At 39.7% G+C, this 19,424-nt stretch overlaps 1 protein-coding gene across 2 annotated transcripts in view; it reads left to right on the forward strand.

The window, feature by feature from the left end:
* The window catches only part of LIN7A (lin-7 homolog A, crumbs cell polarity complex component), a 151,551-nt gene extending 141,178 nt beyond the window's left edge, over positions 1 to 10,373 (forward strand). For both annotated transcript variants that reach the window (XM_070409659.1, XM_070409658.1), the window contains exon 6: positions 4,972 to 10,373. The gene's annotated coding sequence lies outside the window, so the exon portion shown is untranslated. The remainder of the gene's footprint in view (positions 1 to 4,971) is intronic.
* The last annotated feature ends 9,051 nt before the right edge of the window (positions 10,374 to 19,424 follow it).

A 19,424-nucleotide genomic window follows, 5' to 3' on the forward strand; every position in this document is an offset into this window, starting at 1 on the left:
AAATGGAAAAATATGTTGCATGTGGATAGTATGTAGAGAATGTCCCTTATACCTACTTCTAATATTAAACTTTATTGAAGTAAAACGCAGTTGTTTTTTTCTCCAGCTTCCATGTTTGGTAATAAGAAAGAATAGATTACATTTTCTAAAATGTAGTAGATATGATCACTATACAATTATATTATAGAATCTTAAACAGAGAGTATGGATATAGGGTTTTTTATCTATACTCACTTTTCAAAATTTTATTTTTCAATTACAGTTTAAATTAAATGTTAATTTGTATTAGTTTCAGGTATACAGCATAGTGGTTAGACAATCATGTCCTTTACAAAGTGGTCTCCCCAATATTGCAAGTACCCACCTGGCACCATAGGTAATTATTATAATACTAGAGGCCTGGTGCATGAAATTCGTGCATTTGGGGGAGGGGTCCCTCAGCCTGGCCTCTGCCCTCTCACAGATGGGGGACCTCAAGGGATGTCTGGCCCTCATGGGATGTCCAACTGCCATGGAGGCAGGAGAGGCTCCTGTCACCATTGTGCTCACCAGCCGTGAGCCTGTCTTCTAGCTGAGAGGCACTCCCCTATGGGAGTGCACTGACCACCAGGGGGCAGCTCCTGCGTTGAGCATCTGCCCCCTGGTGGTCAGTGCATGTCAAAGCAACCAGTTATTCCGCCATTTGGTTGATTTGCATATTAGCCTTTTATTATATAGGATTATTGACTACATTCCCTATGCTGTACTTTACATCCCCATGATTGTTCTGTAACTACCAATTTGTAGTTCTTAGTCCCTTCACTTTTCCCCCTCACTCCCCCAACCCTCTTCCCCTCTGGTAACCATCAGTCTGTTCTGTGTATCAGTGAGTCTGTTTCTATTTTGTTTGTTTATTCACTTTGCTCTTTAGATTTCATATATAAGTGAAATCATATGGTATTTGTTTTTCTTTGTCTGACTTATTTCACTTAGTAGAATACCCTTTAGGTCCATCCAAGCTGTCACAAATAGTAAGATTTCATTCTCTTTTATGGTCAAACTAGAGGCCTGGTGCATGAAATTTGTGCATGGGGGTGGGTGGTGGTGGTGTGACTCTCAGCCCAGCCTGCACCCTCTCCAATCTGGGATCCCTCTCACAATCCGGGACTGCTGGCTCCTAACTGCTCACCTGCCTGCCTGCCTGATCAACCCCTAACCACTCCCCTGCCAGCCTGATCGATGCCTAACTGATCCCCTGCTGGCCTGATTGCCCTTAACTGCCCTCCCCTGCTGGCCCAATTGCCCCTAACTGTCCTCCCCTGCAGGCCTGGTTCCCCCCAACTGCCCTCCCCTGCAGGCCTGGTCCCTCCCAACTGCCCTCCCCTGCAGGGCTGGTCCCCCTCAGCTACCCTCCCCTGCAGGGCTGGTCACCCCCAACTGCCCTCCCCTGCTGGCCATTTAATTTCCACATAGGGACGGCCATCTTTGACCACATGAGGGTGGCCATCTTGTGTGTTGGAGTGATGATCAATTTGCATATTACCTCTTTATTATATAGGATAATATTCTATTGTATCCAATAGTCTATTGATGGGCACTTGGGTTGCTTCCATTCATGGCTTTTGTAAATATCACTGTAATAAACATAGAGGTGCATATATTTTTTTGAATTAGTGTTTTTGAAGTATTACATTAATTCAGCTTTAAGCATCTTATTTTTTTTAAAGACTGACTTTATATACATCCATAAAATATGGAAATATATACTTTATATTTTACTTAGATTCCAAATAATAAAAATAGAATAAAAGAGGAGTACTTCTAGAAATGTCAGCATTATGAGGAAGTCTAGACCACAAGCCTTTTTTATTTCTCTGACCTCCTATTGCTGGAACAAGGATGGAGAATTCATTTACATTCAAAACCAGGCAGGATCTTAACAGATGTACAAAGCAGCTGGCATTTGCCAGAGGCCTCGCCGACTCTTTTTTGTCCTCCTGCTCTTCAAGCCCTCATTTCCTTATTTTGTCCACCACTGAGTGTTCTATACCTTCCAGCACCACGGCCTCAGCCATGGCTGGATGGCCTGATCCGGGGAACACTGCCAGAGCTGCCAACCAGGCACTGGGAGGACCAGGTCCCAGAGGGTGATCGATAGAACTAAATCCAAGGAACCCAGAGTAACCAAGCTAAAAACTGGACCAGAAATAACCATCATAATGCTGGATGCAATGCATTAAACTGTTAGGCTGTGCCAAGAACTCTTTTAAGAACTTCATATATGTCCTGGCTGGTTTTACTCAGTGGCCAGAGTGTTGGCCTGGGAACTGAAGGGTCTTGGATTGGATTCCAGTCAAGGGCACCTACCTCGGTTGCAGGCTCAATCACGGCCTGTGCGGGAAGCAACTAATCCATGTGCCTCTCTCATATCGGTGCTTCCATCTCTCCTCCTCCCTTCCATTCTTTCTAAAAATCAATGGGAAATATATCTTTGGGTGAGAATTAACCAAAAAAAGAAAAAAGAAAGAAAGAACTTCATATATATTAAATTGTTTAATCATCCCAATAATCCTATGGATATTAGGTACTGTTTTTCATCTCATTTTAAAGAAGGAAACTAGTCATGTTGGATTTTTAAAAGTTGACAGAATGTTTTTCAAAGCTTGTAAGCAATAGGGCAGTGATTCATAAACATGGGCTTCGGAGCCTCTGTTTCTTAACCACTCGTCCTCTTTCTTCAGTGGCACCTGCCCTCAAATTCCTCTGTCTCTCCTCACAGACACATTCCCATGAGCTTTCCAGAAATTAGTTCTCAGGCCGCTTAGAGTTGGAGCTATCCAACTCACCCTCACCACTTACTTTCAAAGCAGTGCCCCATACTTCGAAGTACTTCATTATCACAGCCTATTAGTTTCCCATAGCTGCCCTAAAAAATTACCACAGATTTTGTTACTTAAGAGAACACAAATTAATTATCTTGTAATTCTGTAGGACAGAAGTCCAACATAGTCTCACTGGGCTCTAGGAGGCTCTGGGTAGACATCATTTCCTTGCCTTGTCCAGTTCCCAGAGGCTTCTTGCATTCCTTGCCTTGTGGTCCCATCGTCCATCTTTCAAACCAGCAATGATGGCAGAGACCTGCACTGCCTCGTGCACTGCATCGCTCTGAACTCTGTGTCCATCATCACATCCCCTTCCCTCACTCTCTTCTCACTCCCTCTTCCACTTTTCATTATACTGGGCCCACCTGGGCAATCCAGGGTAACCTGCCTATTTTAACATCAGCTGCTTAGCAACCTTCATTCCATCTACACAACCTCAATTTCCCTTCACTGTGGAACCTAACATATTCACTGATTCTGGGGTCCATTATTCTGCTTACCAGAATGGCCCATTTAAAAGTTAGCAAAGTGCCCAGCTGGCATGCCTCAGTGGTTGAGCATCAACCTATGAACCAGGAAGTCACAGTTCAATTCCTGGTCAGAGCACATGCCCAGGTTGTGGGCTCAATCCCCAGCATGGGACATGCAGGAGGCAGCCAATCAATGGTTCTCTCTCATCATTGATGTTTCTATCTCTCCCTCCCTCTCCCTTCTTCTCTGAACTCAATAAAATTATATTTAAAAAATAAAAAAGTTAGCAAGGCAAATTAATCAATAGAATTTAAACTAATGTGGGGAAAAAACACTAACCTATTGAACTATAAATCTTGGGAAAGAGGAAAATATGAGACACTTGGAGCAGATGGTTCTTCTCCTTGGGCACTATAGTGACCCACATTGTGGGTGCCCAGTGTCCCACAGGCCCACTCCCCCTCTTGATGGATGAGGAGACCCAAGACTCTTACTAAAATGTAGTTGTTCTGAGACCCACATCCTTGGGACATGTAAATATATGTATGATAAATAAATGTATTAAAAAACAGAATCTCTAGATCTCTGCCATTTGGGACTAACAGGAAGTTATTTAATCTAAGGTTCAGTGAAACAGTCTGTTGTGGAGATTAAATAAACAAAAGCATGTAAAACTCTGACCAAAACATGTGGCAAGTAAATGAGCACCCAGTAGTAGTAGTTGTCGTCACAGTCGCCCGTGTTGTAGTTGTTAACATGTCCTTGACGGATGTCATGTGTACTAGTAATGTCTTGTTAGGTGTCTTCTGAAGAAGCGCAGTGGCCTCGTGCCTGGTTTCAGTTCCACTGTGTGAGCCCACTGGCTTTGAGGCACATCTCTGGAAGGCATGGCAGCTGGAGGGTGCAAGTACCCCCCTCCCCCACACACACACACATACACATGCATACATACGCACACACACATCAACCAGAACAATTTGTTAACATCTGTTTTGTATATTGTGCTCTGCATTCATAGAAATAAAAATATTTGCAGCTTTAAAATCAAAGGTTGAAAACCAGTGTTCTCTCTGAAAGAAATGACTCATCACGGTGGGAGAGTGACAGGTCTCAGAGGAGAGTTTGGGGAAGGCTGCTCCCCCAAACCTGACCATATGGGCAGCTGCCCGCTAAGTTGTAGCTGATGTTAGGCTGGCCTTGTGGGAGAAGAAACAGACCTAATATCTGCTTCGGAGGAGGTATATTGGTGCTTCCTGCAAGAACACCACTAACTGCCCCTGAGAGTCCTATAAAGCTTAGCTATTCTTTGCCTTCATGAAAAAAAAAATAAAAAAAGTTACCTGGAATTGGGAGGAAGAAATGTTTTACATTTAAGATGTTTCCAAACTGGTGTTCTTTATTTCATTTTAGGGAACAACTGGTGTCTTTTCCATCCTCATTCAGCAATTACTTCCTTTGCAAACATCAGTGTTTGGTTTTGTTTTGTTTTTCATATATGGAAGATTGTGTATGAATGGTAGCGCCCAAAATAATCCTTGCTGTTCTCACAGAGCACATGCTCTTTTGATATTTTTAGCAAATTGTAGTTGACAAATGAATGTTAATCACCGATTTCTCTTCACTCTTTTTCCTCTTTCAGGTCCTTGAAGTAAAGCTACTTGATCAAACATCCGATAGTCACAAATTTGAAACCGTGCTTCTGAATCCCAGCACATAGTAAAAAGAAAAGACAACACTGATAATTATACCTGTCAAGAAGCTGTGAACGCGTGGTGTATAAATTCTTTACCAAGGCAACTCGACACCTTCTTTATCTGGGCTGAACCCGGGCTGCTCGCTGCTCTTCACACACACAGACCTTCCATTCACTGCAGTGGGAATTCTGTGTGCCAGTGGAGAGGTTTTCCAGTCTGCAGACTGAAACAGTGTAAGAATAAAGTCCATGACTTTCAGATTAATCACCAGGGCCAGGATTAAATAAACCTTGGGTCTATAGCTTTTCCAGAGATGAACAAAACCCTCATTAGGCTATGGTTCAAACTGCATCAGTTCAATATTGTCGCCACTTAAAACCTACACATTGCCCCTCACCCTGACCTGTTTCACGTCCATAATGCTGAGCTGTCAGAATTAGAAATTCAGTTAATTGCAAAGTCAACATCTTTTCCCTTCTTGAAAGCAAGTAATTATACTATATTTATACTCTCTTCAGGTTCTTGAAGCAATTGGCTTTTTGTTTTGTTTCCTTGAATTTTATTATGCATTAATAGAGTAGGCTGATATAGCTCAACTTTTAGTTTGCTAGAAGCAAGGATAGAGAAATCTAGTACTGTATTTTTTTTTAATTTAAGCATTGCTTGTATCTATTATTAATTCTAACAGAATATAATGTATATTTATTCCACAAAATATATATTATGAGAGTGTATTTGTTACAAACTTAGGTCTTACCTTACCAAATATTATGAATCTGGTAGGAGATCATTATTAGCAAAGGACCTGGTTTCATGAACTGATCCTCATATGATATTTATATATAACCCTGCATTCAATATTATTTTTTAGGTTTTATATTTTTGATTGATAAGCTCTAGAGAAATCTACGCTCTTTCTACCTACACTGATGTGCCGTCATAGAAGTCTATTTGATATTTTAAAGCTTGCAGCTTTAACAAAAACTAAATTATAATACGTGTGCATATATATACAAGTATGTATGTCATACAAAGTTTACATAGGTTTCTTCAAATATAAAATGGATATTTTTGTCAATCTAAGATCCAAAGTATTATTCCTTTTAAAATTAGGCATATGTAAACCAGTGATACTAATATTGTAAATGAAAAGATACTGCTGCTTCTAGGGGGTAAAGATACCACCTTCATTCCATGATTCATGTAAGTAAATAGACAATGAGATAATCATCTTTCAGAAACTATAATTTATTGGGAAATGATCTGTTAGAGCCACATATACAGATGATAACTTTTGGCTTATGGTAAACCTAGGCACATAAGTCTGATTTTACTCTATGGAATGAATAGGAAGCAATAATTATTTGGGTACTTAAATATCTTAAGCACACAAGTGTACCTGGAAAAAGAATAAATATCCAGTTGAAATATTCTAGATCATTAAAACCGAAGCAAGTATTTGAATATTCCCTCTTCTCAAATGCAGAAATTGATCACCAAAGATAAAATAGAATTCACATTTCAGACATTCCTCCAAATTAAAAATCCATAAAGCTCAGTTTAGGAACTGTTTTCATGAAAATAAACAAATCAGTATTACTCTACACATTTTAGTTTGCCCTGTCAGGTGATGATGTTGTCAATGCCAAGTTCTGCCTACTCTTCATAGCCCATCACCCAGCAGAGGATAAACAGCAAGGAAACTAGGAGGTGCACCAACTTCAACAAGATTGTGCTGTAGTAACAGATTCTCAGGCTTGAAAACATCACTTTTTTTTACTAGATAGAGGTTGATGGAGGGCAAGGCTGAGGACTCTGAACATTGTGTAAAATAGGTTTGCAAAAGAGAGAAGCATGACTAAAGGGAACAAATGGATACTGCTTGAGCATTATTCAGTCTGAAAGAGGTAGTTCTCATTTTTATAAGAAAAATTTAATAAGACATATATTTTAGTTATCATTTAACAAAGAAATATTAAAGGTATTCAGGAGATGCCACTGATTCTCAGAAAGGGAAGTCATTGAACCTTTGTAATGAGGAAATGGTCATTTTGACACATTTTAATACATTGTATAAATTTGGAGCTTAAAGTATGTTTTTATTTAGCTGTATTTGGTTAATGTTAAATTATCATGTTTTAACATCAATATAAATATTTTCATGGAATTACAGAACAATTAACAAATGAGCAGATACCTTACATTTGTGTTTTCTAGAAGTCCATGTATTTTTGTGCTTCATTTGCAAAAAGATAAATGCTAATAAATGTATGCCAGGCCCTTTGTCACAGTGGAGGGGCAATCCATCACACCTAAGACATCTAAGGACCGATTACATGTCCCAGTGTTCCTGCATACAAGTGTCCAGTCAAATGGCCACATTTTTTCAGTAAAATCTAGTTGTTGAAATGTAAATCTTCCCCTAAAGTTTTAATCAAAAGTAACTATTGACTTAGAGAGGGGAGGGGAAAAATAAGCTCCCAACCAGCGTGGCTCAGTGGTTGAGCATCGATCCATGAACCAAGAGATCATCAGTTTGATTCCTGGTCAGGGCACATGCCCAGGTTGGGGGCTTGATCCCCAGTTGGGGGCGTGCAGGAGGCAGCTGATTGATGTTTCTCTCTCATCAGTGTTTCTGTCTCTCTGTCCCTCTCCCTTCCTCTCTCTCTCAAATCAATAAAAACATGTTATAAAAAACAAAAGACTTAGAACACTTGTGGTTCTCTAAAGTTTCCCTGAACCTATATATAGAGAATGGAAAAAGTGACAGCTTGTCTTAATGCTCTTTATTATTAATGATCATATTAATCACTACTCTTATGTCCAAAATCATATTAAAGATATAATAGTTGCTCTTACATGAAGCTCAGTCTCTAATATAATAAACAAATTAGATATTAAAAGTTAAGGGGGGGTCTGTTGTTAGCATTCATCAGTGATCCTAGTGAATTTTAGTTCTTTCTCTCGGTTAGGTTGGTGGCTGGATTTTTCTAAACTCTTTTTTTTACTTTGAAGGCAAGTACCTATACCAAACTTTTTCACTGGGCATTTATCTTTTAATTCTGATACCATTTGAAATTGAAATTGAACATCCTTGGGGAGATAATGAGTTCAAATTACAATTGACTTTGGAAAGAATAACAGACTTTCCAGGCTTCATGTAATCCATAGGAAATTCTCTGTGAATTACCACTATTTTGTAAGACAATGCTAAGGTCTAAATACAAAGCCTAGCACCTTGGGGCTTCAAGCCTGTCTCTGAAGAACTTGCCTACAGATGAATCGCACCAATTTACAAATGCCATTTTCAACCAGGACAAATCAAATAGGTCTGATAGCAGTGTATTTTACTCAGCTGTGTCTGTAGGACTCCAAGACGTTGTAATGTTTTGTGGACATTATTTTAAACATCTATAGATGTTTGTGGATATATGAATAATACCTGAATTTCTCAACTTCTAGCTAGTATGTGTTTAGTCTACAGACTCAGCCTGTTAGACCAGCTTTAGAAAGCATTGCAGAGTGAAAATCAATGCTCTAGGATTCAGGAGGCCAGCATAAAGCAAGATCTCCCCAATCTTGGGATGGTCCTACCCATCTCGACCCTCTCTCCATCAAAGACTCAATGAGGAAGGGCTGCGACTGTCTTGTGGACTGCTGTTTCCCTGGCATCTGATATAAGGTCTGACACAATGTAGGCAATCAATATTCATTGAATGAATGAATGACAGAACAGGTGGATGCACAAATAAATAAATTTTCCTTCTGGTCCTTGAAAATTTTTACCAACTTATACTAATTGGCACTATAATTTATGAATTTCATAGTGAGAATTAGAATGAACTCTTCATAAATATTTTCTAGATATGAGTTTGGAATCAATTACTTTGAAGACTTTAAGTATTTGAGGACATTTACACAAGGAATGATTTGGGGATTCAGGGTTTCCATAATGAGTAAAATTCAACCTTTCTAGTTATTTATGAAAGGAGCTTGGCAAGGATAATCTAAACATGGAATTCCATTAATAAATTTTATAAAATATATGTTTTTATTTTTTAAAATAAGAAAAGTCACATCCTCAAGCATATTATTAATATCCCCTTTGATATTTATTAACTTTTTTTCTAAGGAGTTCATAGTAAGTGGAGTTACCATCCCTAAATCTTGCCTTGCTTTCACAAGATCACTCTCATATTTGATTCCTAGAATGTACCTGAATTTAAGCTTAATCACACAGCTATTAAGACTTTTTCATGTGTTTATTCATTTACCAAATGCTCATTGTGTAACTAATATGTGGTAGATTCTGGAAATACAATGACAAACAAGACAGACACAGTGCCCTCATGGAGCTTACTGTGAGGAACTACTCTACACTTACACTAGCAATAACTAGAGTTTCCTGTTCATCAGGTTCCTTGATAAAGAAACTAAAATCCCTAACCCCATGCAAATCATGAAGACTTCGTGCACATATTCCTGAGCTGGGTTTTCTAAACACACCACTCAAAAATGCTGCTTAGTCTATCCATACACCATAGTTATATCCCAATGAGGTACATAAGTATAATTTACTCAGAACTAACATTTAGCTCTTACTGGGTTCTACTGTGCTCAGTACTTTCATAGACTCTCTCATTGAATCCCTTCAACAATTCTACTAAGTAGTTTCCATGTTATAGACAAGAAAACTGAAGCACAGAATGTGACTTGTTCAAGGTCGCACAACTAGCAGGTGGAATTAGGATTTGAACCCATGCACTGTAACACAGGAGCTCATGTGTCTAATCATCATCTGTGGCTTGGGGGACACCATTTACATTAACATAAATGAGTCACTGTATATAAAATACTTTGAAATTGTAAAGTAGTATACAAAAAGATATTTGTAAAGTATTCATAGTCAACAAACCATGTAAGTGGCAGAAACAAAACACAATCTTATGTTGTAGCTTCCTCTCATGAACACTTCAAGCCAGAGTAGTGGATAAAAGTACAGGTCCAGGAAACTTCTGACATGTGATAAATATTCTAATGATTTTTCAGAATTACTGATTGTTAGCCACTGTGTCTATTTGGTGCTACAAAAAAAAAAAAAAAACCCTGAAAGAAACAAAATCCCTTGCTATAAGGGCTTATAATAAACACACAGTGTGGAGATGAACCAAGGATAGTTCACATTTATAGGAAAAGATGGGCAGTAGTACTATTTTCTCACCATTGCATGTGATTGTGTCTTTCCAATTGTTTTTATTATTTTTCTGAAAGAGCTGCAAAATTGTGCAGTGGTTCAACCTGACCAAAGTGGTATTATGCTGCTGGGAAGTAAAAATATTAAACACTAGACTGGAAGTATTGTCTTCATTGTCAAATGACTTTAAATTCTTTTAAAGCATGGACATAGAAGGATTTTTAGATGCTGAAGGCACCTGAATATCTGGACACCAAGTTCCTCTATTCCAAACCATAGTGTGGGGTCATACAGTTGAGTGGTTAGGTTCTGAAGCCAATAGGAAAGGCAAATTTAAGATTGGCCTGACTACAATCCAGTAGATCAATGTCCACACTTCCAAAGGCTAGCAGGAAACGACACCTTCTGTGGGAACAGTAAACTCATGGCTCCCTATCATTCACTCATAAAAAAGAATCACATGCATTATTTAAATTTGTTCTCTCTCTCCCCCTCTCAGTTAAATGGGCTTGTGATGCAACTTCAATGCTGTTCCATATTGGTGGAAGCAAGGAGTCGTCTTAAGATAACTTTTTATCCCATTCTTTTCTACTACCAATTAGATCCTTCTAAATAGTTAAAGTTTTGAGAAGTTTAGCTTTACACACAACACACAGGTGGATAAATTAAAATGCCTTATGTTCAAAATCATACTTGTTGACTTCTCTCTGTCTCCCTTTTGACAACTTTATTTCTAAGGATATTACCATTCTCTGCACAAATGTAGTCGTCCTTCTCACTTCCATTCACATCAATTCTTAGATACTTTACATTTTACCTTGACAAAGTCTCTTGAAACTGTCTTCTCTTATTCATTTTCACTATTTCTACCTATGTATGCACCCTACTAGGACTCTTGTGAGCTTTTAACTATTTTCCCGATTACCTCGTTTCCCCTTGTTTTTCCTACAACTGATGCTAGATAAACCCCCTAAAGCTATTCCTTTACACACATAAGATTCTTAGTCAAGATTCTCTGAGCCAAAACACTAGTATGGTATTGGGGACATTATAGTGTCCTCCTATCCACAAGTATAACATATAGAACAAGAAATGTGATGCTATTGAAATCTGGTCATTGGACTGTGAAATACAACCATGAGGTTCCATGCCACTGAAAATGTCACAAGTTAAGGAAATTAAATATTACAAGAGAATAACAGTGTTGTATGGTGAAGATATCTACCAAGACTGCATGCATCTGATTATGACCTACCAATTCCAAAGTATTTGCTTGGTGTGTGTGTGGGGGGCGGGGGGATGGCGAGGGAGGGAAGGGAGATGTGAATATGTGGGGACAGGCAAATGTGCTAACATTAGGAAGAGGTATGGCTTATGGTGTGTATTTTTTCTACTATATAGCATTGCTCTTTTAGCCTTCCTATTCTATCTTGCAGTTCAAGGTCACCACTACCTATCCTGGAAACTGTCCCAAATTTCCTGCTCCTGAGGTTTTATTTCTGAAATGCCTCTTTCCTTACCTCATGTATGCCCGAAAAATATCTTCAATTTTAAAAGCCAATTTCCAATGGTACCTCTTTCAAGAAGCTTTTCCTAATTTTTCCAGGCCCGATGTTATCTACTCCATCATCAATTCCCATTGTGATATTTTAATCTCTCTGTAGGGCTTTTTCTTAGCTTGTCTTATAGTACACCCATTTGTGTCTTTATCATCATAAATCTCCCTGCAGTTACTAATTATGCATGGAGTGAGTGCTTAATATTTCTTAAATGGAACTACCTTTTACTTGTCAACTTCACAGAATGGCTTCTGGGTTATTTTAGGATCTATTTCAGTCCTCTGTAGCACACACAAAAAGTTCATCTGAATAGAGAACTCAACACTAGACATTTTTAAAGGAGAAAGGAGCTTTAATTATGGAATATTTTGATTTTAAGCAAAAATAAAAATAAAAGTGTGATATTTATAAACCAAATGAATTCAACATCTGACATCAATGTGATATTAATTTAACTCTCCCTCTAACCCCCACAAGGATAAAAAAAACACAACATCCTAACAGAAAATTCCCACAAATAAACTAAGATGCACTTTTTTCATTCTTTAAGTTAAAATAATTACAAATAGAACTTCAAGAAATATTCTACATGAACACAACACAGTTTCAAAGTTTAATTGCAACCTGTCCAATAAATCTTGTTTTCTGTGGGTGTTCATTTATTAACTGCATTGCTGTGTCTAAAATGACTGTAAGAGTGAGAGATTGACTAGCTCCCACAGGAGACCCATGGAGGGTCTGTACTTGGATTTTTTGAATTACAACTTCCCAGCATCTGGGTCTCAGCTTTATAAAGACAGGTTCACTTTTTCTTTTCTAGGAAACCTGGGGAAAGTCTCAGTTAACATCTGTTTTCTCAAAGTAATTATTAATAGCACCCTCCTTAGCTTTCAGAAGTACCTTAATTTAGACAACATATTATAGTGTCAGCCTGACTAGAAGTGATAAAGCACTGGGATGATGGTTCACATTAACCTTCCTCAATTCACCAGATAATTGGAAGCATTCTTTTTTGTTGTAAATAACTGAAACAAGATTCAATAGAGCTTGAGTAAAAAGAAAAAAAAAAAGTAAATAACCACTGCCAAGGCAGGCCAGATCCAGGGTCTCGATGTTGATACAATTTTTACCTCTTCATTCCTCTCTCTTCCTCAACTCTACTTGTCTCTCCTTTTTGTTTGTGGCCCTTGTTATTTATGCTATAGTCAGTTCCTCTCCTACTCCCTTGCAGTACCAGAACTCAGCTATATTTCCTTTACTCTATATCCGTGGTCGGCAAACTGCGTCTCAAGAGCCACATGCGGCTCTTTAGCCCCTTGAGTGTGGCTCTTCCTAAGCCTTAGGAGTACCCTAATTAAGTTAACAACAATGTACCTACCTGTATAGTTTAAGTTTAAAAGATTTGGCTCTCAAAAGAAATTTCAATTGTTGTACTGTTGATATTTGGCTCTATTGACTAATGGGTTTGCCAAACACTGCTCTATATCCTTAGAGCTCTTAATCTATAAAAAAAAACCAGACTCCCTTCTTCAGAATCTGTATCATTGAAGCAGACTCTGACTGGCCCTGCTCACCTCTGGAGGCAAATCACTGTGAGAGAAGTGATATGATCAGCTATGCTTGGGTCACATTCTCAGGCCTCCAGAGTGTCTACTTACTAGCTGTAGGGAAACCAAGATAGGAAGCACACTAACAGTTCTACTACAAGGCACACTAAGAAAACAACTACAAAAGAGATAAAATATCAAAATGAGGGTTCAATTACAGGTGAGATAACACATTATCTGAGGAAATCAGAAAAAAAATCTTCTTGGAAGAGATACCAATTGAAATTGGTGTTGAAAGTTGAATGGGATTTGACAGGTATGGAAAGAGTCTGGTACAGCACTGAGATAGACACTGGCTGGAGGAGGAACACTATCCCAATCTTGGATTAAAACAATCATTTATTTAGTTCTTAATTCTGTAGCTCACCAATTTAAGCTGGGCACAGACAGGCAGTTCTTGTGGGTTTGACTGGTTGGATTCTCCATGTGTTCATACTCAGTTTCACATCAGCTCAATAGCTCAGCTTCTGGGGTTGCCTGACTTCCAAGTGAGGTGCCTCAGTATCCTCCACATGGTCCCTAATCCTCCAGCAAGCTAATTTGGGCTTGTTCTTGGGGCAAAAGAAGGAAATCAAGAGAGAGCAGAGGTCCACAAAGCCTTTTGAACAGGGGTCCTCAAACTACGGCCCGCGGGCCACATGCAAATACAAATATTGTATTTGTTCCCGTTGTGTTTTTTTACTTCAAAATAATATATGTGCAGTGTGCATAGGAATTTGTTCATAGTTTTTTTTTTTAACTATAGTCCGGCCCTCCAACGGTCTGAGGGACAGTGAACTGGCCCCCTGTTTAAAAAGTTTGAGGACCCCTGCTTTTGAGAGTTAGGCTCAGACTGATTCAATGTTACTTCCACCACATTCTATTGACCAAAGCAAGTCATGAGGCCAGCTCGGGATCAAGGACTGGAAAAAGAGTCTATTTCTTGATAGGTAGTCAAAGCTATAGTTAATAGCTAACATTAAGTACTTATCATGTGCCAAGCACTGTTTAAGAACTTTATGTGTATTAACACATTTTTATTCCTGCCACATTTTTCATTTCAGAGAAATAGACTACCTGCTTATACAGCTGAGTTCAAGGTCAGGAATTCCCTGAACTCTGGTGTTGTTCCTCATCAGAAGTCAGGCCACTATGCATAGTTGCTGTTTGGCTTCGCAGCTTCCCAGGTAGAATGCAACAGCTAATAGCATGGTATATTACTCAGGCTTCTTCAGATATATATATATTTGAGGAGATTTATTATAGGAATTGGCTTATGTGACTATGGAGGCGAAGAAATCCCACAACTTGCCATCTGCAAACTGGAGAACCAGTAAAGCTAGTAATGTAATTTAGTCCATGTCTGAGGCCTTGAGGCCTCCGTAGAACCAGAAGTAGGAAAAGATGAATGTCCTAGATTAAGAAAAGGGAGCAAATTCACCCTTCCTCTGCCTTTTTGTTCAATGCAGGCCCTTACTAGATTGGATGTTGCCCACCTACATTAATGAGGGTGATCTTTACTTTCTTGTCTACTACTAAATCCTTCCAGAAACATCATCACAGACACACCCAGAAATAATGTTTTACCAGATATCTGGTCATCTCTTAGCCCAGTCAAGTTGACACATAAAATTAACCATCACAGATGGTTTCAATCCTATTCTCCCAAACAGAATGGAACCTAAGGCAGATATATAATGTTGAGATAATTTTTTTTCTATTGGACAGAATTATGGCTAGGACCAGAAGCTGAAATGAGAATTAACTATGTATTTCCATAATCTAAAGAAAGCCTTGGAATTTCTAGAAGGTAGTACAATTGGCCTCACTCTCTCCAACCCCACCCCTCTCACCAAGAATTAAAACAGCAACGAGAGATAGAGGTAGATTGAGACATAAAGATAGATTGATATGAGAGAGGGAGTGAAAGAGGTATAGGAAATGCAGCTTTTTGGAGAGAAAGTTTTCCATCTGCACCTCCACTTCATCCAGCTGAAGCCATGTGAGAGAGGGGAGCTTTAAGACCATCTTTCATAAAGATGTAGGGGTAACTATAAGAAAACATTCCAGCCTTGGCCAGTTTTCCCAGCGGTTAGATCATCAGCTTGTGGCCTGAAGGGTCTCAGGTTCAATTCCTAGTCAAGGGCATGTACTTCAGTTGTAGGTGTCCTGGCCCCAGTAGGGGCAAGTTTGGGAGGCAATCAATCGATGTGTCTCTCACACATTGATGTTTCTCTCTCTCTCCCCCTTCCTCCCTCCCTTCTACTCTTTCTAGAAATCATTGGGAAAAAATCCTTGGGTGAGCATTAAAAAAAATTATTAGAAACTCACTCCCCAGCTGAATGCTTGCTAAACAGCATAAATCTATCCTTCCTGGATGGTGTCATTGCTTCTGTGGCAGAGTGCAATGGGGAGGTTTCTGAAGAGCTTTGAGACATATCCTTTGAGGTGTGAGGGCATACATGAGCAAAAAGAATAAAGATGGGAAGCCTCCTGCAGGGCCTGTGACAGCAGGGCTTGAAGGGAATGTGGTTCCTGGGAAGAAGATGGTAACCAATGGCCACTTCATTTCAATTCCCTGTGGCCCTCAGGGTTCACAGAAGAGGGCCTCAGCCATGCTCTTAGCCCCATGTGATGAAGTATAGAACTTAGATAAGGAACTGAGATAGTCTTGGGCACTACATCAATGTCAGGTTACTACAAACTTCTAAATGCTTATTCTCACTTAATTTTAGTTACCTTTGACCAGTAGCATACCATTTGAAACCAAGTGTCCTTATGGCTTTGAATAAATTTATCTTTAAATGCTGGCTCTTGCCGAAACCGGTTTGGCTCAGTGGATAGAGTGTCGGCCTGTGGACTCAAGGGTCCCGGGTTTGATTCCAGTCAAGGGCATGTACCTGGGTTACGGGCACATCCCCAGTGGGAGATGTGCAGAAGGCAGCTGATCGATGTTTCTCTCGCATCGATGTTTCTAACTCTCTATCTCTCTCCCTTCCTCTCTGTAAAAAATCAATAAAATATATTAAAAAAAAATCCTGGCTCTAGAAATAATATTTCTCTATGTATGTATCCCTCAGAGACCAAGCCTTTCCCCCAGATAATCAGCAACACTCTGCAGCAGAAGACAGTAGCCAGATCTGACTAATGATGTCAAAGTCGGAACCTCTGGCAGGCTAAAGATAGTATCTTGCCATAAATTATGTTTCAGCTCCTTAGCCCTAAGGTGAAACAATTCCCTGGTTACTTTCCTAAGAAACCAGACAGGGGAGGCTAGGACAGACCTCTGGAGAAGAACTTTGAATCAAATATAAAGATTTCCATTTTAAATAGAACTGGATTTCATTTTAATAAACATAAGCAACCCCAAGTTGTCTATGATATTATCAAAAAGGTGGGGCAGGGGGAAGTTGTGGATTTGTTACTGAGGCATGTTAGTAAGAAGCTAGGAAAATGCCTTGGCCACTGGAATGGGAAAACTGAGACAGATAGCTGAACAAACTGGTTACGCAATTTGCAGCCAGATAGTACATCATGAGGTCTTATCTTCCCTAACCAAGGACACTTAGGGGCACACATTCCAGGCCATGCTGGGGCAGACCTGCCTTGGTCCTGGTCCTTTTTCAGTGACATTCTTTGAAAGTGAAACTGACCAGAGAATGACCCTGATCCCCCTATAAGATCATCTTGATGAATCAACATTGAAGGACACACCTGAAAAGCTGATGACTATTCTACTGAGATCTCCCCTGAAATTCCTGCCTTTATAAAACAGATAATAGCCCTCAAGATAATAGAAGCCTGTTCATGCTCTCCTTGAAGCATGCCCAGGCCCCTTCTTTTTCCTGGGTGTGCTCTTTTGCTCTTTCTCCTAAACTCTAAGGGTCCTACAGGACTTGCAACCAGGAGAGCAGAAGGCAGTGGCAGCTCATCCTGGGCTAACCCCCTAGAACTGTACCCAAAGCCCCCTTTTCTCTGACTTTTCAGTGAGCGAAAGCAGCTCTGCTCTGGATCACTTCTGTCACTGTGATGTTTACTTCTCAGTGAGTCCACGCAGCCCCATGTGGCTCACTTCTTTCCTATAATGTTTCTAGAGGGCCAAAGCAGCACCACCTAGCCTCTGTCCTGTTGCTTCTTCTATCCTAAGCCTTCCCTTTACCTCACTGTCCTCAGCTTTAATTAACATACTCTCAAAATCATCTGAAATCTTTTTAGCATATAGTTAAGAACCCACACACTACAGGCCCACCCAAGGTAGACCCTCTCCAGGCCTTTCTGGTGACATTACCAGACCATAAAGGGACCCATTTGCCTGTATGCATCAAAGCCTAATCAAACTCGAGCAGGAATTTGCAGTCAATGAAGCAAGGGCTTGCTAATTGAGGAAATGGTATCAAACCTGGAGTTTCAGGTAAGCTAATGCTCAAAGACCTGGCTCCCTGATGGCTTCCAAGAAATGAGGAAAATACATTAATCATAGTGGCTAAAGGAGTTGAAGTCCTGGGATCTACTGATTGGTTGCTTGATCATTGTATCAGGTTCTGATGTCATGGCATTGTTCTGTCTGGTTTTGTGAGGATTTGGTCTGTAGGGTGGTTCCATTTTCATGGGCCTGGGGATGAAACAGAACTGAAATCAAGATGTTATCCTTAGCTTGATTGAAACTGTTTCTGTGGTCAACAGATCTGAGTTTTTGTTCTTTAGATAGTTTGGTGCTGACCAGAATCTGATATCATAAGGGTTTAATGATTAAGGAAGGGAGTGAATGGACAGAAAGGAGAAAGGGTCATTAAAGAAATGTAGTTTCTGCATGGCTAAAAATTCAACAAAGTGTTCCTAAAAAAGAAAAGTGATTTAAAAGAAAGTAAGAAAACATAATTTATACCACAAGGTGTAGATATTCTTCAATAAACCCATTTATATAACAATTCTAATTTTAAACTTATTTTATCCTTTTGTGAGTGCTTACATTTGAATAAGCTTCAATCACAGGAATAGACTTGCTCCAAAATTTAACCAATCAGGATAATAGCCCTGTGTAATACTGTGATTTACAATAAGAAAGATTTGGTCTTCCACTCCTTTCCTGACACAAAGCTCCTAAAACCCTTAGAATTTCCAGAGGAAAGAGTAAAATGATGTCTTTTGTTATGTTAATGAAGTGGATTTTGGAAAACCCCTTGGTTAACTAAGGATGGGGGCTGATAGCCAGTGAAGCCAGCCCTGTGATTAGAGGGTTGGAACTTTTGGTCCCACCCTCCAGACCTCCCAGGAGGGGGGAGGGGCTGTAGATGGAGTTCAGTCACCAATAGCCAATGATCTAACCATTTATCATGTTTACATAATGGAGGTTCCATAAAACCCCACAGCGAGCTTCAGAGAACTTCCAGATGGGTGACTACATGGAGATTTGAGGAGAGTGGTGCTCTGAGAGGGCATGGAAGCTCCTGCCCTCTCCCAAAACCTTGCCTTATGTGTCGCTTCCATCTGGCTGCTCCTTTTATAATAAACCAGTAACCTAATAAGTAACATGTTTCTCTGAGTTCTGTCAGCAACTCTAACAAAGTAATGGAATCCAAGACGGGGGCCTTTGGAACCTCCAGTCTGTAGCTGGTTGGTCAGAATCCCACTGCAAGGCACCAGCACAGGTATGTTCATGCAGTGTTTCCTGAGTCTACAATGAAAACTCCTGTTAATTCTCTTTTCTCACCTTCTGTACTGTTTACATAAATGCCTAGTTCAGGTCAGAAAGAAGCATGCAAACCTCTAAAAGAAGTTTGCTCTTTCCAACCTACTAAAGAAACTGGATAAGCCAACACATAAAAGCCTGTTGTAATTATGTGAGAAATGCTCACCTGTCCCAATTCAAATAATGGACTCAGAGACAGAAGTATAGCGAAAACAAGACTTTTAATAAGTTCTCGAGAGTGGGTGTCCATCTGATTATACAGGCACACCTGGGGCAGTGAACACAGTCCCTCCTCTGGTTCCTCATTGGCTGAGTACAATGGGGTGACCTGTTTCCTCATACATCACCTAGGTCTATTGTCTCCCACTGG

Source organism: Myotis yumanensis, unplaced genomic scaffold (genome assembly GCF_028538775.1).
Source record: "Myotis yumanensis isolate MYYU_CA2020_CCGP unplaced genomic scaffold, mMyoYum1.0.hap1 SCAF_3, whole genome shotgun sequence".
In the NCBI taxonomy this organism is placed as follows: domain Eukaryota; kingdom Metazoa; phylum Chordata; class Mammalia; order Chiroptera; family Vespertilionidae; genus Myotis; species Myotis yumanensis.